Raw genomic sequence first — 17,380 nt, forward strand, 5'->3', positions numbered from 1 at the left:
TTTAATTTAGTTCTCCTCAAAATACTCCTTAAAAGGTGGGAATATTCCTGTGGCTGGAGAACTAAAGAACAGAGAGCCACGGTCTAAGTGATTACAAGAATGTCTCCAATACCATAGGAGCTAAAGGAGGATGAACAGGTGCTTCAGACAGTTTCTGGGTTTTGACATTAAAATAAAGGCACAATGAAACGTCTGTTTCAACTTAAATATGAGTAGATGTAACTTAAAAATGAATATTCCAGAAGTTAAAAACCCTATGATTCAAAGTGATTCCTAAGGCTTCACTTTTAAGAGATTTAAATCATAATATATAAGTAGACATATTTGCAAAACCTCTGAAAAGTATATGAATCTTTTAAAGAAGCCTTTTGTTCTTTTGAGGACAGAATTTTGACAGATTTTTTTCCCAGTTATATCCCCAGATTCTTGAGCTCTTTCCAAATTCTTCTCCTCTTAAGTGAAAGTACATTATTTTAAGATTGGATCTAATTGACCAATGACACTATTCAAATTTTATTTTATTGATTCTGAGAACACTAGATAAAAAATTAAACTTTGTTATTGCTAAAAAGGGCAAACGGCTGTGACAAAAAGAAAGAATAAAAAGGAAATGAGGGGAGTTTAAAAATAACTTCCCACCTATATGACTGAAATATGTATTTTTTCCTGTAATGTCCAAATGTTTTAATCACCTTACATAAGAGGTTATAGATGTTGTCCATTGCTACCTTTTTAAAAACTCCATAAGCTTATAGGTCTGATAAGTTCTTGAGAGGTGTGTTTTGTACTATTAAGAGGTACCTATGGGCATCCTTCTGCTCTGTCATAAGGGACTCTGGTCAAATCTGCTACATCTGAGAACATTTTCAAAGCTCTTTTTGTGAATGTCTGAAAGCTCTTTACCCAGACTTCAAGGTTTTTGCTTTGCTTTTTCACCAGAGGGCAAGTGAAGTACAGAGTCAACGAGAACCTCAGCATTCTTAAGACTGGGACCTACATGCCGCTAGAGAGACACCAGCCTGAAAATTAAATAATCTTTTGCTAACAGATGGTCTTTCATGTGATAGATGAAACAAATAAAGGATAAAGGAACATGACAAAGTTAAAAAAGAGACCCCCTCTGTTAAATTATTTCTAAGGCATGTAGAACATTTCTCTTTACATTGCTCTCAAGTGCATTGAAACACTCATGGAAATACATTTTTAAAAATAGGAAAAAAAAATGCCACTGTACATTTGTTTTATTTTTCTTTGATTTTTTTTTTCCTGACAGAATCCAATTTACCTGAATTTTTAATCTGCTACAAAAGTACATTCTTATTTCTATGCATATTTTTGGCACTCTTCTCCCAACAAGACCTCTATACAGTGTTTATTGAATGCTTTCTATTTACTCTATTCTGAATGAGGTAATTCAGAAGTCCTATTCTTTGATCCTACATGATCAGACTGGTTAGTCTCAGCCAGCTTCTCAGTAAAAGCCCTAAGTGAGGTTATCCATCCTATGTGAAGTTATGCAGGTATCTCTGCTGTCACCTGTCTTGTTCAGTGTTTACCTGAGGTTGGCTGGGTAATTAGAATGAAAATCTGTACAGCACTGACACAGATCAATGTTCCTTTCTCAGCAAAACAGCAAACCCAGATGGCACAATGTCTTTGCCTTCACAGTGTCTGGGTGCGATTGAAACTTGGCACTCAGTTTAGATAAAAGAGAGATAATTGATGGGGACAGAAGGGGGAGGAGGTGGGCAGCGAAAAGGAATGGCAGGAATTGAGTTTTCTCCTATAAACATAACTATAGCTCATCTTTCCCAAATAAGTTCATAGTGTAGAGCTCTGTCACGTAACTTAGTGTAATTAGTTCTTCCACTATTCACTCAACACTTGGGTGTTGAGCATTTCTTCCAGCTATGGCCAAAACTACTCTCTATAAAGCATAGTTTTTTGCAAGGTTGAAGAAAACCCCAACTAAACAGCAAACAAATGCAGGTTATTTTCATAAGTACTTCAGCATGCAGCACGCTGATTCAAATCTGTACATATTCAGCATATGTCTGCTCAAGAGACAGCCCTTTAGTGCAGGTGTTAGGGCAGCAGTTAATTTTAAATGTGTCACAAGAGCAATGTCCACACAGCAGACAAGCATTTGCTTGGTTTGGAAACCATGGGAGGTGTTACACCCATGTCCCATCACATCTGGTGGGTTGAGGTGATAAGATGGACTGCATGCCAGTCATCAGAAAATGTGTGTTCCTCCTTTAACATTGTTCAGTATGAATTTCCCAGCAGATGATTTTATACAGTGAAAGCAATAGAGACATAAGAAATATCCCTATCTCATATGGTTTTAGAGAAGCACAATATACTAAAAAATAGTGACCTCATTCCTTGGGATAGTCTGAAGTGGCTAAATCCAGAGAAATCCAGTTATCAAGTCAAGGCTATTGAACCACTAGTGTTTCTTTCGAGCAGTACTTACTCATTCAGACTCAACACTATAGTAATGCCATCACACAGCTTGTATCCTGCTATCTTGGGACTGTCATGAGCAGACAGACTCCTGTCTGCTCAAACTGTAATGTTTATAAGTACCCTGAGTGAACCATTAGCCTGTGACACAGCCCATATTGTCCTCATGGCTATGAATCAGTGAACAGTTTTCATATGTATCTCAAAGCAAAATGTCCTCAGGGAAAGGAGTCTGAAGAAAGCACTTTCTGAAAAATCCAGTTGACTTTACAAAAACACTTTCTCCCACACAAATTATGAACCAACTTTGAATTCCACCAATTCCTATTGTGCCATCACTCATCAGACAAAATTCATGCAGTTGATATTTACAGAGGAGGATAAGTGCAAAAATAAAATAAATGTGTTGATCCTCTATCATTCTGCACTTGAAATAGTTAAAAATATCTGTGTGCACTAACCTAAGATGGAGGGGCAAAATTAAAACATACCAGTAAAAAATATATTTTTTATACCTACATATTACTGCACTTACTTTTCTACACCACTTTCAAGTTTTCTAGACCATTAATAAATAAATGAAATAAACATCTATATCAGCAATATTTTTTATGCTTTCTATGACTTTTAGTTAAATTATGTTTATTATGTAGAAGCGCTAGAGCATGTTAATTTCTCTTGAACAAAATTACAATCAGCAAAGAAGAAAACATGGATAATGATGTGCATGTATCTGCTTATTAATGCTCTGCACAGAAGCATGCACAAGCAGCATTTCTGGTAGCCCTGTGTGAAAGTTACTGTGGGTGCACAGTAATCAGAGGTACAGAGCACTTCCAATTTCAATAATTGACTACAAGGTCTACTTCTGCAGTCCCTCCTGGGAGGTCATGAAGACATGCATCTGGCACAATGTTAATCATATTTGTTCTGACACACAGCAGTACACTATTTCCCCTGGCAGATTACTTTCTATTACCCAATATAAAAATGGCTGACATCTTCAAAATGCTAATGAGAGATATACCAATTTTTTTAAGAGCTTGGATGGCTTCCAAGTATTTTTAAATATACTCAACAGATTGTGAAATACATTCAGTATATGGTTATAAATGCAATATGTTAACTTTCTTTGTTGTTGTATGCCTTGTAATCTACACTGGCAGAGATTAAATATGACTGGATGAGCAAGTGCCCCTGAAATATTGGTTTATTCTTCTGCTTAATTGCTTGTTTTTCTTCAGCTACTTCTTATGCTCTAATTGAACAAAATATATCTTTACAGTTGCTACATCAGCTTGCATCACAAAGAAGTCAGGCCCATTGCATTTTGAGCCAGAAAATTAAATTATGATTGGATTACAGAAATAAAACTCTAAACCAATTGGAGTGTGGAAATACTTTTTCTTTCTTATTACACTGTGATGAAAATGTTCTAAATTTATGTCTCTACCTATTCTCTTTTAAACATTTTCATAACAGAATATCATCCAATTCAGGGGTAATCTGGTTTTATTGTAAGCTTTATCGTAATTGAGACACCAGTATCCTCAGCTGAGTATAATGAGACACACTCATGAACAGATTTACCCTCCAAGATGTAGATTTGGGATTAGAGCTGTGATACACTATTCCTTGAACAAAACTATGTACAGACACGTGCAAAAAAATGCAGCTGGAGTTTTATTGTCTACACATTCTAATCTCACCAAAGTTAAATAAATGAAGACAACACAATCAAACAAAGTGAAGCAAAGGGGGGATGGGGGAGAGGAAGGAGGGAGGGAGGGAGGGAAGGAAGGAAGGAAGTGGAGGGAGGAAGGAAGTGGAGGGAGGGAGGGAGGAAGGAAGGAAGGAATGGAGACTATAAAATGATCAAAACATGGTTTATACTGTTTTGTAGAGTATCTGCAAGGCAGTGATTTTGCAACATGACCAAAAATTTTATGGGATATTGCTCCTTGTGACATCAGTTCTAGTGAGAATTGCAGCAAATTCAATCCTAAGAGCTGCAATATTGTCTTTTCTAAGTCTGATGTTATGATAAAAAGTAAACTTAGTAAAAATAGGTTTTTGTTAGAAAGAGATAATTGCATGATTTGCTAGACAGTGAATGTGTTGAGAAAGTGTGCTTCTTAAAGAATAAGCTTTAACTATTACATATAATTCCAGGAAGTGTTTTTGGGGTTTTTTGTTTGCTTTTTGTTTGTTGGTGTTTTGCGGGGGGGTTTGGTTGGTTGGTTGAGTTTTTGTTGTTGTTGTTTTTAATAATCTCAACAGTAATGTTGAAAGCATCACAAACAGTAGAATAAATGCATACATGGCAGAAGAAACATTAGATTTAGCATAACAAGTGAAAGATAACTGGTAAAAAACCACTAAATGCTTGGGCAAGGTAATAATTTTGAGCTACATCAAAAGGTAATAAATGTGACCACAAAAGTATGCAGTAAACTAAAGAATTGGCTTCTGAAATTATCCTGTTCATGGTGGAACATAATAAATAGTTAAATTAGTTTCCTATTGTAATCATAGTAGAATAACAGTTTTATGGAGTGGTGTAGATGAAGACTCTATCATATAATTTCTTAGATTGTATGCGTTCATTGTGAAAAAGGACCAGTTATAGGCAAAAATATTCTGCTTTACCTCTAAAATGCTCAGCTGTACATCTAAAGAACCTGATATACAAACATTGCTACATTTAGGAATAGAGCTGTGGTGTTTATACCCAAAGCTTTTTCTAGTGGTCTCTCAGGGGCTTCTGCATCAGTAACATCCTCAGAGGATAGAAGTTAATGTCAGCACTTAAGCCACCACAGTTTATAACCCAGCACATAAACACAAATTTACCTTTGGTACCGTCCTCAGCTATGGCTTCTGGCTGCAGTCTGGCCCTGCTGTGGTGTGGACATGTTTTACTGATTCTGCTGTGGGAACAGGAAGTCAGGGCTGGTTAGAGCTTCACTCGTGTTGGTAGGAGTTAGCAGAACTCCCATCAGCACATCAATCTTGCAAACCTGTTGATCGGTGCAGACTAAAATAACAGTTCTCTGAAGCAACCATTTCCTAGCTTGGCCACAGATGCTTCAGCACTTTTATGAACCCTTATTTTAATAAAAAAACCCTGTGAATATGTTTTCATATTCAGAGCTAAGGAGGTGAGGAAGGGCATCTGCTTTAGGTCTCATTAGCATGAGAGCAGTGACTTGTCACGAAGGAAACTGCAGCTGTCACCCTGAGAACAATCTCTTTGCCCTTGTGGTATTGGGACACAAAAATCACGTTGCTGCGTGAAGACAAACACTATAAATGGCCTATAAATAGATTTTGATAATAAAGAGAAGCTTTGTAACACAAAACATACAAGATTACTAGAATATGTAAAGCTAAGAACAGGATGATGGAGACATGTACCAGACATGCAAACTTCTCTTGGAAATGCATGAAATTTCTGCTATGCCCATAGTATAAATTGGTCAGGGTTGTTCCAAACACTTTGCTATCAGTTTAGATTTGTAGTCCAGAAAACTTGAAGCTGAATCCAGACATTAATGGGTTAGTCCATCCCCAGAAAGAGATCAGTGCATGTCCATATTGGAGAAAGACTGATAAAAATAATTTGATTGATAAAGACAAAGCCTGCTATAAGGAATTCTGTGATGTGCTCACATGAAGAATAAATAACCATAGAAATAACCCAAGATTCCAAGTTCACTGAGAAGTCCTATGACATACATTTTGCTCTTCTTTCCAATAACAGATTTCAGGCAAATTTTGATACTGAAGAAATTTTAAAATAACAGGCAGAACACTAATTTCTGTGAAAAGTTGAAACAGTCTGAGGCTAAATCAAACAAAATGCTCTTGAAGAAGTGCCTTTATTTTACTTCATAAAGTATATTCCTGATTCTGACAAACATCTTTATGCTATTCTAATGTGTGATAAATAACACTAATAAAAACAGGATAACTTATATAACAATAGAAAACTAATTTGGTTTAGTAACAGGATTATAACTGATCCTATGTATTAATCTCAATCATATGGAGCTGGTGTTTATTTTAGAATTAATTTTTAAAATCAGGGTTTTGTTTTTTGTTTTGTTTTTTTTTTTTTCTGGGCATATTAAGACAGATAAGCAAACCATTATAAAATATTTGAGACAAGTATCACTTTGGCTTTGAATTGTACAGTTTGGCCATTGAATCTTGTCATGGTTTGACCCCTGCCATCAACTCAGGACCACACAGTGATTCACTCACTTCCTTGCTGGTGAGATGGAAAAGAGAGTCAGAGGGGTGAAAATAAGAAAATTCATGAGTTGAGATAACGACATTTTGAGAGGTAAAGCAAAAGTCATGTGTGAAAGAAAAGCAAAACAAGACATTAATTAATTTGCCATGAGCAGGGCCACATAACATGTAATAGTTACTTGGGAAAATAAACACCATCACCCTGAATATTATCCCCCCTTCTTCTTCCCCCAGCTCTATATACTGAGCATGATGCCATATGGACTGGAATATCCCTTGGGTCAGTTGGGGTCAGCTGTTCTAGCTGCATCCCCTCCCAACTCCTTGTGCACCTCCAGTCCACTTGATGGTGGTGGGGTGGCATGAGAAACAGACAAGGCCTTGGCACTCTGCAAGTGCTGCTCAGCAACAATGAAAACATCCCTGTGTCACCAACATTGTTTCCAGCACAAACCCAAAGCATATCCCATACTAGCTACTGTGAAGAACACTTGCTCTGCTTCACTCAAAACCAGCCCAAGGTTGTAGCACACTTGGTAGAACAGAAGAACAAATATAAACTGCTGGAAAAGTAACAGTTAGCTGTTGACCCTCTCCCTAAGTTCAACCCATTTGCTGATAACTTGTTCTTAAACTCTGTACCTGCTGAATATAAACCACTGCCTTATTACAGCTGTGAGATAGACAAACTGCTGCAGAAAACAAACAAAGTCTGATAAGGGAACTCAGTTGAACCCATGGCCACCTGATTACCTGTGATGGGACCTTTTCCAGTTCATAACAGCTTTGGCACATGGATAAAGTACTGAAACATGAGAAATGGTTATCCTAAAAGCCGGGTGGACATTTCTGCAGTAGATACATTTTTTAGTGAAACTCATCTATTCTGCATTGAATAAATTATTTAAAATAACTTGCTGTATATACAAATGTACTTAATCAAATACTGTTCATTAAGTAATGTATTTGAAGAGTAGTAACAAGCATTAATTGGACAATTTGCTTAAGGATCATTTTTGCGGATATTTAAGCAATTTTAGCTTTGGTCATGCAAAAACTGCTCTCTAAGTTTAGCACCTATATTTATGTGGATTCCAACTGAACTAAATAAGGCTGAGATTACATCTATACTACTGTAGTAAAATAATATTGCATCTCTTCTCTTACACCAATGTAATTACAAATTAAATGGTCAGTTTTAGTACTACCAAACACATTTAAACTCCATGACAAGAAAATCACATGCAAACCACCCTAGTTCTGAACTCTGCTACTTCATTCACCTTGGCCAAGTATGATTTGGACATGGAAGAACTGCAATTTGTATATATTTTCTATATAATGTATGTTTTAATGCCAGTGAATCCCAGGTGCAGATCATGTATTTTTATCATATTTTTGAGTCACCATGAGGATGTAGGACTTTAGGCTGTCAGTAGAAATACATGCTGCTGGAGACAAGCAGTGATATCAAAGCAGTGTCTTTAATCTTTTGAGTGTGATGCAGGCATCCTAATCTTGTGGAGTTCAGAGCATTCCATACTGTGTCAGTCATCAAGGCCTCCAAGGAGAAGAAAACTGTGGAAGAATGCTTATAACCATGTGGATGAATATGTGACACAATGGGAAATGAAGCAGTGGAACAAAACATGAGTAATCAGTGCTTCTTGAGTGGGCTTTACTCCTGCTTTTGTGCCTGGGGGTCCCTCCTGGACAACACTAAATAAATAAATAGAATGCAAAGTTAAGCAAAAGCTTAAACTATAAGGCTGGGCAAAAGAAGGTGTTTATTCACCTGTTTTTTCTTTTGTTGTCCTCATCTTCAAAGACTTGATATTTTGTGGGGGATATATTTGGCCATTGGATAGAGGTGTGGCACAGTTAATATGACAGCAACTTGAGTGCAGGACACCTAAAGTTGGTAGAGATTCAGTATGTTAAAAAAATAAAAAATAAAAAAAATGGAGTATTGATCCAGTGGCTTCAACACTCTCTACAAAGGAGGCTGATATTAATCTCAGTTTTATAAACTGAGAAAATGAAACAAAAATATGAGTCAGTTTGACTATCTTATACTGCTATCTGCCATTGTAACATCAGATAATGATTAAATTTCAAGATTCCTTACCCATTATTTTATCAATATTTTCAAAGGAAAATATTGCCAAACAAAATATTGTGGAAATCATATTTTGGAGTGCAAAGCTCAAATTCCATCTTTTCTTGACACTTTGAAAGAAATGCATTTGCAAAGTGAGTGGCATTTGAAAAAAATGATAGGATATTCTGATTTGGCAAATTTCTCCAATTCAACTTTCTCCATTCTCCACAGATAGTTGAAGTCTCCAGGAAAATCTTCTACCCACTGCAATTTCTATGTCCATAGGAAGAGTTTAAAGAAAATTCATGCCAGAAAGTTTACAGTTACTTATAATACATTTCAGGCAGGAACTTCTGGTTCAGTATCCAGTTCAGATCAAACAGATTTATATTTGAATCTGAATCTCTCATCTGCCAGCTGCATACAAACTTTAATAACCCTGCTTTTTAGAAAGAGTAGTGTCCTTGCATGGTACAGAAGCTATTAGATCAAAGAAGAGTGACTTCAGCTTGCTTGTTTTAAACAGGAAAGGCAATTGAGTTTTCCTGCTAAAATCAGAAAATATCAAATTCCACAGAGTTCAAAAATTGTTTCAGAATAAAGGGAAAGTATCTTCATTCCACAGACCAATAGGAAAAATATCAAAATTCACTAGAGGTTTGTTCCTATTGAAAATACCACGAAAACCTCTACTGACATAAAGGACAGGTTTTTTTTACAGTACTACCCAATGCCTATAGATTTTCTAGATTTATCTACATTTGAAAGTAAAAATAGAGACACTTGTTATCAAGTTACCACTGAACTGTGGTAAAAGCCACAGGAGAAAATAAATTCCATGAGTATTCTTCACAGGCGTTCGCTGCTTCATTGTTTTTAAATTATTTACTTCATTCTCATCTATTAATATAAAGACATTAAAATCATCACCAAGCTTATATAATACTTGAGAAGGAAGAAAACAAGTCTATCTCAAACTTCTCAACTGACCTGCAGAAGCCTTTGCTCCATTCCACAATGTCTTTGTTAGCATCACTCACTGGGAGCCATGACTGATTACTCAATTAACATTTCTTGTTTTTGCAGCTACACAAGACAGTCCCAGATGTTCCATGAATTAAATAATTGTAGTGTCCCTGAAAGTGTCTATTTTTATTTGTCATTTCTTTTCCTGAATCTGCTAGAGCTCATCCCAACTCTTAAAGCCTGTGGTTTATGTACTGTAGGATACCCCAAACCAGAGGATACAACCATTCAAAGATTTATTCATTTCAGGGTCATGACAATGAAAGAATAGATTTGCAGCTAGGACATTATTTGCAATTTAAATTTTAATAGTGATCAAACCCTAAAAATTGTTAAGTATTTGATTCCATTATCTACTCCCTCATCCTTTTCAGGATTTAGACCCCTGTTCCTGATGAATGTGGGGTAGCCCAAATAAATGCACAAACTCTCCTCAAAGGTCCTGAGTCTGAGTTGTAGATTTTATTTCTGTTTTTCTCTGTTTTACTCAATATTCTCTCTTTTGTAACAAAAAAACTTGAAATAAGTTCAATGCAATCCCAGCTACAATATCCTGAAGGAGACTGATACTAAGTCCTGAACTGTGTTGTTCCAAATAAAACATACTCATCAGAAGGTATTCATGTCCTATCATTAATTAATGTAAGTACTTTTATATTTATAAGAATTTTTTTGTCAGATTTCTCTGTTTGACTTGCTGTGAATTCTACAGAGAATTGTTATATCATATTATTTAGATATTCCTGATATGATACTATAGATTTTATTTGGCATGTTATTTTCCCTTTCCAAAGAATTTAAAAGAATCCAAACAAGTTAAGGCAGCAATAGCTAGGAAATCACTTTACTGAATAATAAAAATTTCTAGGTGGGACGGAACACAGAAATTCAAAATATATGAAATGTAAGTAGTCAGGGTGAACATGAGAAGGAAAGAAAATGGATAAATGTCTGACACCATATTTGAACCAGAAAGCTATTCTTTTAATGGAGTTTTAGAAGTTTTAGTGTGACCGTTTACGTAAGGAGGAGTTGTCACTAGTGGTGTGAAAATCTCCTGACTGGAAAAAAATTAAGTGCCTATAAGATAAGCCTGTAAGATAAGCTTTACTGATGTTGTATTTGAGGAGGGGTGGAAAGTGTTAGGAAAAGCTTTCCACTTACAGGACTGTTTAGCCTCAACTTTGGTTCACTAATTTAAATGTCACAGCTGAAGTTTTTTATCTCTACCTGTGTGAAAAGTGCAGGCAGGCATTTCACTTAATCTTCAGCTTATTTCTGTGCAATGATTAACCTGGGTAAAACTTTAAATAGCTATTGATCATTCCATTACCTAAGCACCTAATAGAGCAGAGGTTAAGTTTATGGAAAAGTAACAAAGTTTTGCCTGGTTTTATCCTCTACATTCTGTTCTCTGAATCTACAAATGTGTATGGACTTGGATGTAAATTGTGTCCCTGAAGTCAAAGATATTATTTGCTTATTTAGCATCAAATATATATTTAAGAGCTGTGATAGATGAAGGGCATATCTGATATAACACAATCAAGCTTAAATGATGTTAGTGTTAAACTTTATATTAATGTATAATTCCTACAGTTAAGAATTTATAATTCTTACAGAGAGTTTTAACTTTCACATGACAATAGAGAATTTTAATTTAATTTTTTTTAGTATTTCTTGTTAGTCTGTCTCCTTTTGGCTTCTCTCTTTTGATCAGATATGTGTTTCAGTGAGACAGATGTTTGAAGAGCAAAAAGCATACAGGAAACATAAACCAAAAAAATTACGTTAGAAAAACTTAAAGGCTTCTTCTGCATCATGAAACTGTGAGGTTCGCAGTAATAGTTTGAGTGTTCACAGACACAGTATGAGGATATTCCTATTGCTGTAATAGTATTTATTATTCCTAAGTATGCTACTGGGAACTCCTAGTTCCCTTTATATTTAGTGAATAAGACAAAGTTTTATAAGCAGACATCTAAGAATATCTGGAAAATATTATTTTCTTTTTACTTGGTAGAAATCAAGACAGAATGATTTGCTCACAGTTCATCACCTTTATCACAGCCATGTAAAACTAAAAAGGATGAGTTCAATCCAGAACATCCCATCCTCTTTTTACAGTGATCATTTATTTAATTACAGGTAACAGTGAAAGGGATAAAGCAGTCCTCAGTGTTCCTAACTGCAGGAGACTGTACCTTCTTGCTGGTATATTTGAGCCAATATAATTCAGTGCTTATACTAGCTCAAATAACAAATGAGTCACTCCACTGCTGAAGAAGAGACCTAGAACATACTGAGATTTAATGTATGATATGTTTTTCCCTGAGAGTAGAGTCATTAACATGATAACTTTTTCAGGGAAAATTGAGAAATGACAATCTAGTTCAATAGGATTTGTTTTTCCACTCCTTTTAATAATGTATTCAAACACTTTCTAAGTTAATATTCTTAATGTTGCTGAACTGTAATCATGTTTTACATAGGAATAGATATGGCTGTAGCTATTAAGGTCCTCTGTCTCTCTGAAATTCCTATCCTGTAAAACCTGCTTCATTGAGTAGAGATAAAAGAGTAGGGTACTCAGTTTTCATCCTAATTTTAGTAATGACATTTTACACTACAGAAATAACATCTACAGTACATAAGCAGTGCTTTAGATGGGCAGGTATTAATTTAATGCCTCTTCTTACAAAGTGAACTTGGGAACATCCTAAAATCCAAGCCTTTTATACTAATATCAACGTATATTGTTACAAACTCCCTACAATTTATTTAGTGTAAGAATGAAGGAATTGTCTTAGATCAAATTCATGTTCTAGACAAGAACTTTATTAAAGTTTAATAATACAAAAAACTGTGCATCATTGCATGTATTATTACTTCTATCATTCTATCTCTCTGCATTCTTGTCAAGCCAGGACATCACTGGAAGTACAGGGACTGTAAGACTGATTTCTGCCTGTGATACATTCCTAAAGAGATTACCAATCCTTGATTTAAAATAAATAAAAAAGTTTTCTAACAAGATTTCATTTAAATCAGTACTGAGAATTCAGGAATGAATTCAGATCACCATTCAGATTTTTCACTGTATTGGGAAGATGTGAGAGGGGGTGAATTGAAGAGACAGAAGAAAACTAAACAATAGTATTCTAAAATATGAAATGTGTGTATTCCAACCTGTAGAATATCTGCCATTATTTTTAATATATATCAATATTAAATTATAGTTCATCTGTTACTGACATCCTTGTTATCAATGGATATTCTGTAAGTGTTATGATTTGGATTAATCTGTTCCTCATTGCTTAATTGACTTGACTACAAATAAATTGTAACTATACTTTCCTAAGTGCAATGTGAGCCATGCCAACATGCAAATATGGCAATGTTACTGTTAAAATTGCCAGTACTTATACTTTTAAATATGAAGACAGTGTTAAAATACTGGAAATACATTTCCCTTTTGATTTTAACTTGATATGAAATGATATGAAACTTGATATGAAAAATACTAATTGTCTAAATATACTTTTCTTATTAAGGATAAATTATTAAAAGCAAACATAACTGTTACCTGTTGTTGTTGAGTTTGGGGGTTTAAGTTGTCTTTGAAGTCTTTTTTTAGTTTAAGCCACCCATAAATCATATTATGATTATCCTAAGTATCCTAAATATGAGGAAAAAAAAATTAAAACTATGCAAACGGCTCCTCTATACTAAAAACTCGGGTTCACTTTCTCCTGCCTGCTGGCTGTGCATGCTAATTATGTCTTGTCTCTCAGGCAGTAAACTCCTTGGAGCAGGAACTCTCCTTTAAGGGGCCTACACAATGCAAAACCTACTTGATTTAGCCTCCATATGCTCCTGCAGCATCTATTGTTTATCGTAATGTCCAGCTGTAAGAAATAGGTGATTAAAGTAATTTTTATTTTACACATGGTTTTGGGAAAGACATGGAATTATGCAATTTGTGACAACTCAACACGATATTTAGGTGGCATTTATTTCTCATTTTAAGAAAGGCATTTATTCATAAAGTGTTAGGGATTTTTAAAAGGATGATATATGTGTGCCAGACAGTCTGACTACTGACCATGTCAAGGTTACAGTGCTGGTACCACCTCAGCAGCCCCAGCCCCAATATTTGCTCTTGTAAGCAGCAACTTGGCTCTAGATCTATAAAGTGATCTGAGCTTGGTCCTTCTTGCACTACACATTTCTTAGCTTCTAAAAGTCTTCTCCTTTCCTGATATAGAAAAACTATTTAGATTTTCACTTTCTTTATGGACTTGCATTTTAACAAGAGAGTTTTGCTTCTTCCTTTGTGGTGTTATGGAATGGTCTTTTTACTCAGATCTCATCAGCATGTGAAACCTTTATCAATGAAGCAGGTTTCATGCTTCAGTAAGACAATTCATATGCCTGAAGTACTGAAATTTTTGCAGAATGAAGATACTAGTTATGAAATTATATTTCTTCCCTTCATCTTTTTGGACTACAAAAGCTGAACTAGTAAGGAACATGAATTCTTTCAGCTAAGCTAATTCTTTCATCAAATCTCCAAAAGTTTTCATATATGAACCATTTCCACATACTTGCTTCGCCTGAGGTATCACTAAACCTGAATGCACTAAATCTTTTGGTGTGTGTCATACATTTACAATAATTTTGCAAAAGATTTGCCATTATCTGCACGTAGATAATGTGAGAACTTTTAAAGAAAGTAGCAATATTTTCAACCCTGTGGATTCAGTCAATTCACTTCTTGTACATGAGTGGTGCTCCTAACTGATCAGCTTGTAGGTGTTTATGATCAAATTTCTCTAGAATATTAATTTGCCATAGGTCATCCTAATGGGAATTATAAAAGTTATAAAAATTAACATAAGCACTCAAGAATTTTTAATGCATACAGAAAATACTTTGGAATTAAAGCAAACAGCAAGAGTTGCATTTCTGTATCTGGTCACACCCACTGAACAAGCAATTATTCTTCAAAGCCATTAGCAGAATACCCAAACCAAGGAAAAAAATTGGTACCACCTTTGACATATTTTTGTCACTTTTTGTCTTATTTTTGGAAAGTCAGCACAGGACTGCTCATTCAGCTCAGAACAAAGTCTAAGATAATAAATGGTTTAGGGAAAACAGCAAAAGTATATAGCTAAAATATTTACTATTGAATATACTTGCAAAGGTAATGATGCAAGAAGCCACACATAGTCTTGATTATTTGTCTGCTAGATGCAAGGAAGCTATATTGTATAATTCTATATTGAACACCTTTCTTTTCTCAAAGTAATGGCTAACTGCTTCCTGTTCATGGTAGAGTCTCTGAAAGGCAAAGGAAAAGGAGAGATGGTAGCCTCCATTTACAGCAGCACTGAACTGCAAGCTGTGGATCACAGATTCAGAATGATTTGAGTTGGAAAGGAACTTAAAGATCATCTTGGTCCAACCCTCCAGTCCTGGGGCAGGAATACCTTTCACTAGACCAGGCTGCTCAAACCCCATCCAGCCTAGTCTTGAACACTAGCAGAGATGCATAGCACACAACTTCTCTGGGCAACCTATTCCAGTGCCTCATCACCCTCACAGTGAAGAATTTAGTCCTGATATCTAATCTAAACCTCTCCTCTTTCAGCTTGAAGACATTACCTCTTGTCCTATCACTACATGCCCTTGTAAAAAGTTCTTTTGCTGCTTTCTTGATGACTCTTTAGATACAGGAAGACTATTATTTCTATCGGTCTGTATGGATACTTGTGACAACTGAACAGAAGGAATAGAAAAGCTGGATGCATTCTCATTCAGTCTCATTCCTTCCTACAACACCTACCAAATCACCTGACCAGAGTAATAAATTAGATGGAGAGCACTCCTATCAGGTTAGCAGCTGCTGCAAATTGAGGGGAACTGACAATATACTTGAGATCATGGCTGCCATCCAGAGGGGCCTTCTGGAGGAGTGGGCTCAGAGCAGCCTGATGAATTCAAGGACAAATGCAAATCCTTGTACCTGTCATGGGGTGACATGCTAGGAGGAGGCCCTTGAAACAGTACAGACCAGGATGGGGGGATAGTTTTGTAGAACAGCCCCTGGAGATCCTGGCAGACGTAAAATTGGACATGAGACAACAGAGTCTGCTCTGGCAATGAAGACAGCCAAGAGCATTCCAGACTTTTGTGACACAGCCTGTCAATTAAGGAAGTGATTATCTCTATGTTCACAGCACTTCCTGGGATGCCTTAAGTACTGAGCTCCTGCCCAGGTTGGGGCTTCCAATAAAGAAGATAAAAATATACTGGACTGAGTTTGGAACATATTATTGGTAGGGCAACATTTGCGTTGTCAGGAGAAGCTGAGGGAAGCTGAGCTCCTTGCTCCTGGAGCAGAGATGATTTTGGGAGATGGCAGCAGCACTCAGAACCTACAGAGAGGGTATCAACAAGGTGGAGGGCAAAGGGGCAGGACAAGAGACAGCAGGCAGTGTCTGAAAATACAAACATATGGCCACATATAAGCAAAAAACTGCTTCATGATGAGGACATGTCTAAGTTGCATATACAGCTTCCATGGTTACTGATTTCCAAGGCCAAATTGACTAAGCCCTGAGTAATTTCTCTGGCCTTGCAGCTCATTCTGCTCTGAGCAGGAGGCTGAGCAAAACATCTCTTGAGGACCCTTTGACCTGATCCATCCTAGGAACAGCTTGAACCAACAGGGCTTACGTGACTGAAATGGATTTCACCAAGGAAAAACTTCATGATCTTTGGGAGAAATTGGAGAGCATAGATATTTTTTTGTTTGTTTGTTTGTGGGTTTGGTTTTTGTTTTTCCCCACAAATCAAACATACCTCTTTTCTATGGCAAATAGAATTTTGCTGAGATAAAGTGGAATACTGTGTCCCAGAGTTTTGGCCCCAGCACAGGGATGACAAGTATCCATGCAAGTCTCTGAACCCAACAGCCTGAAAGTGCTCCCAAGTCCAAAAGTTCACACACTCATATAAGAAATAGAAAGGTAAGGAAAACAAATTTGTAAATTTGGCTGATGATCTTGTGATGATCTGTGTGTCAGAATAGCTACTATTTGAACAATTTTCATGATTAGAAGAGAGATCTATAAGCTGCACATACTGGATTTAGGGAGTCCTGTTGCTATATCAAATTGCATACCTGTCCACATCATAAACATATTTTTTAATTCTCAGACATAACTGAACTTCCAGTGTATTCTCTGAATATATATGGCTTTATTCTTAGTTGAAATATCACAGAATTTTGAACAGTTCTTTATCAGTCATACGACTTTTTCTTTAAAAAAGAAATTTCCTTCCCTCCCTGTCTTTCTCCTTGTGGGGCAGGGAGTGGCAACAGGTATAAATCAGACAAGTGACTGCTTTGTCAACAAAGTGCATTACAGTATAAACCTGTGTCTTATTATAACACTTAGTTTAGCTGCTTTTTATAGAGAAAGTTAATCCACTAACCTATGCTTGGCTTTTTGTGTG

This window comes from Pseudopodoces humilis, chromosome 5, assembly GCF_049639895.1.
Source record: "Pseudopodoces humilis isolate 2021_Gansu_Grassland_sample_001 chromosome 5, ASM4963989v1, whole genome shotgun sequence".
Classification (NCBI taxonomy): Eukaryota; Metazoa; Chordata; class Aves; order Passeriformes; family Paridae; genus Pseudopodoces; species Pseudopodoces humilis.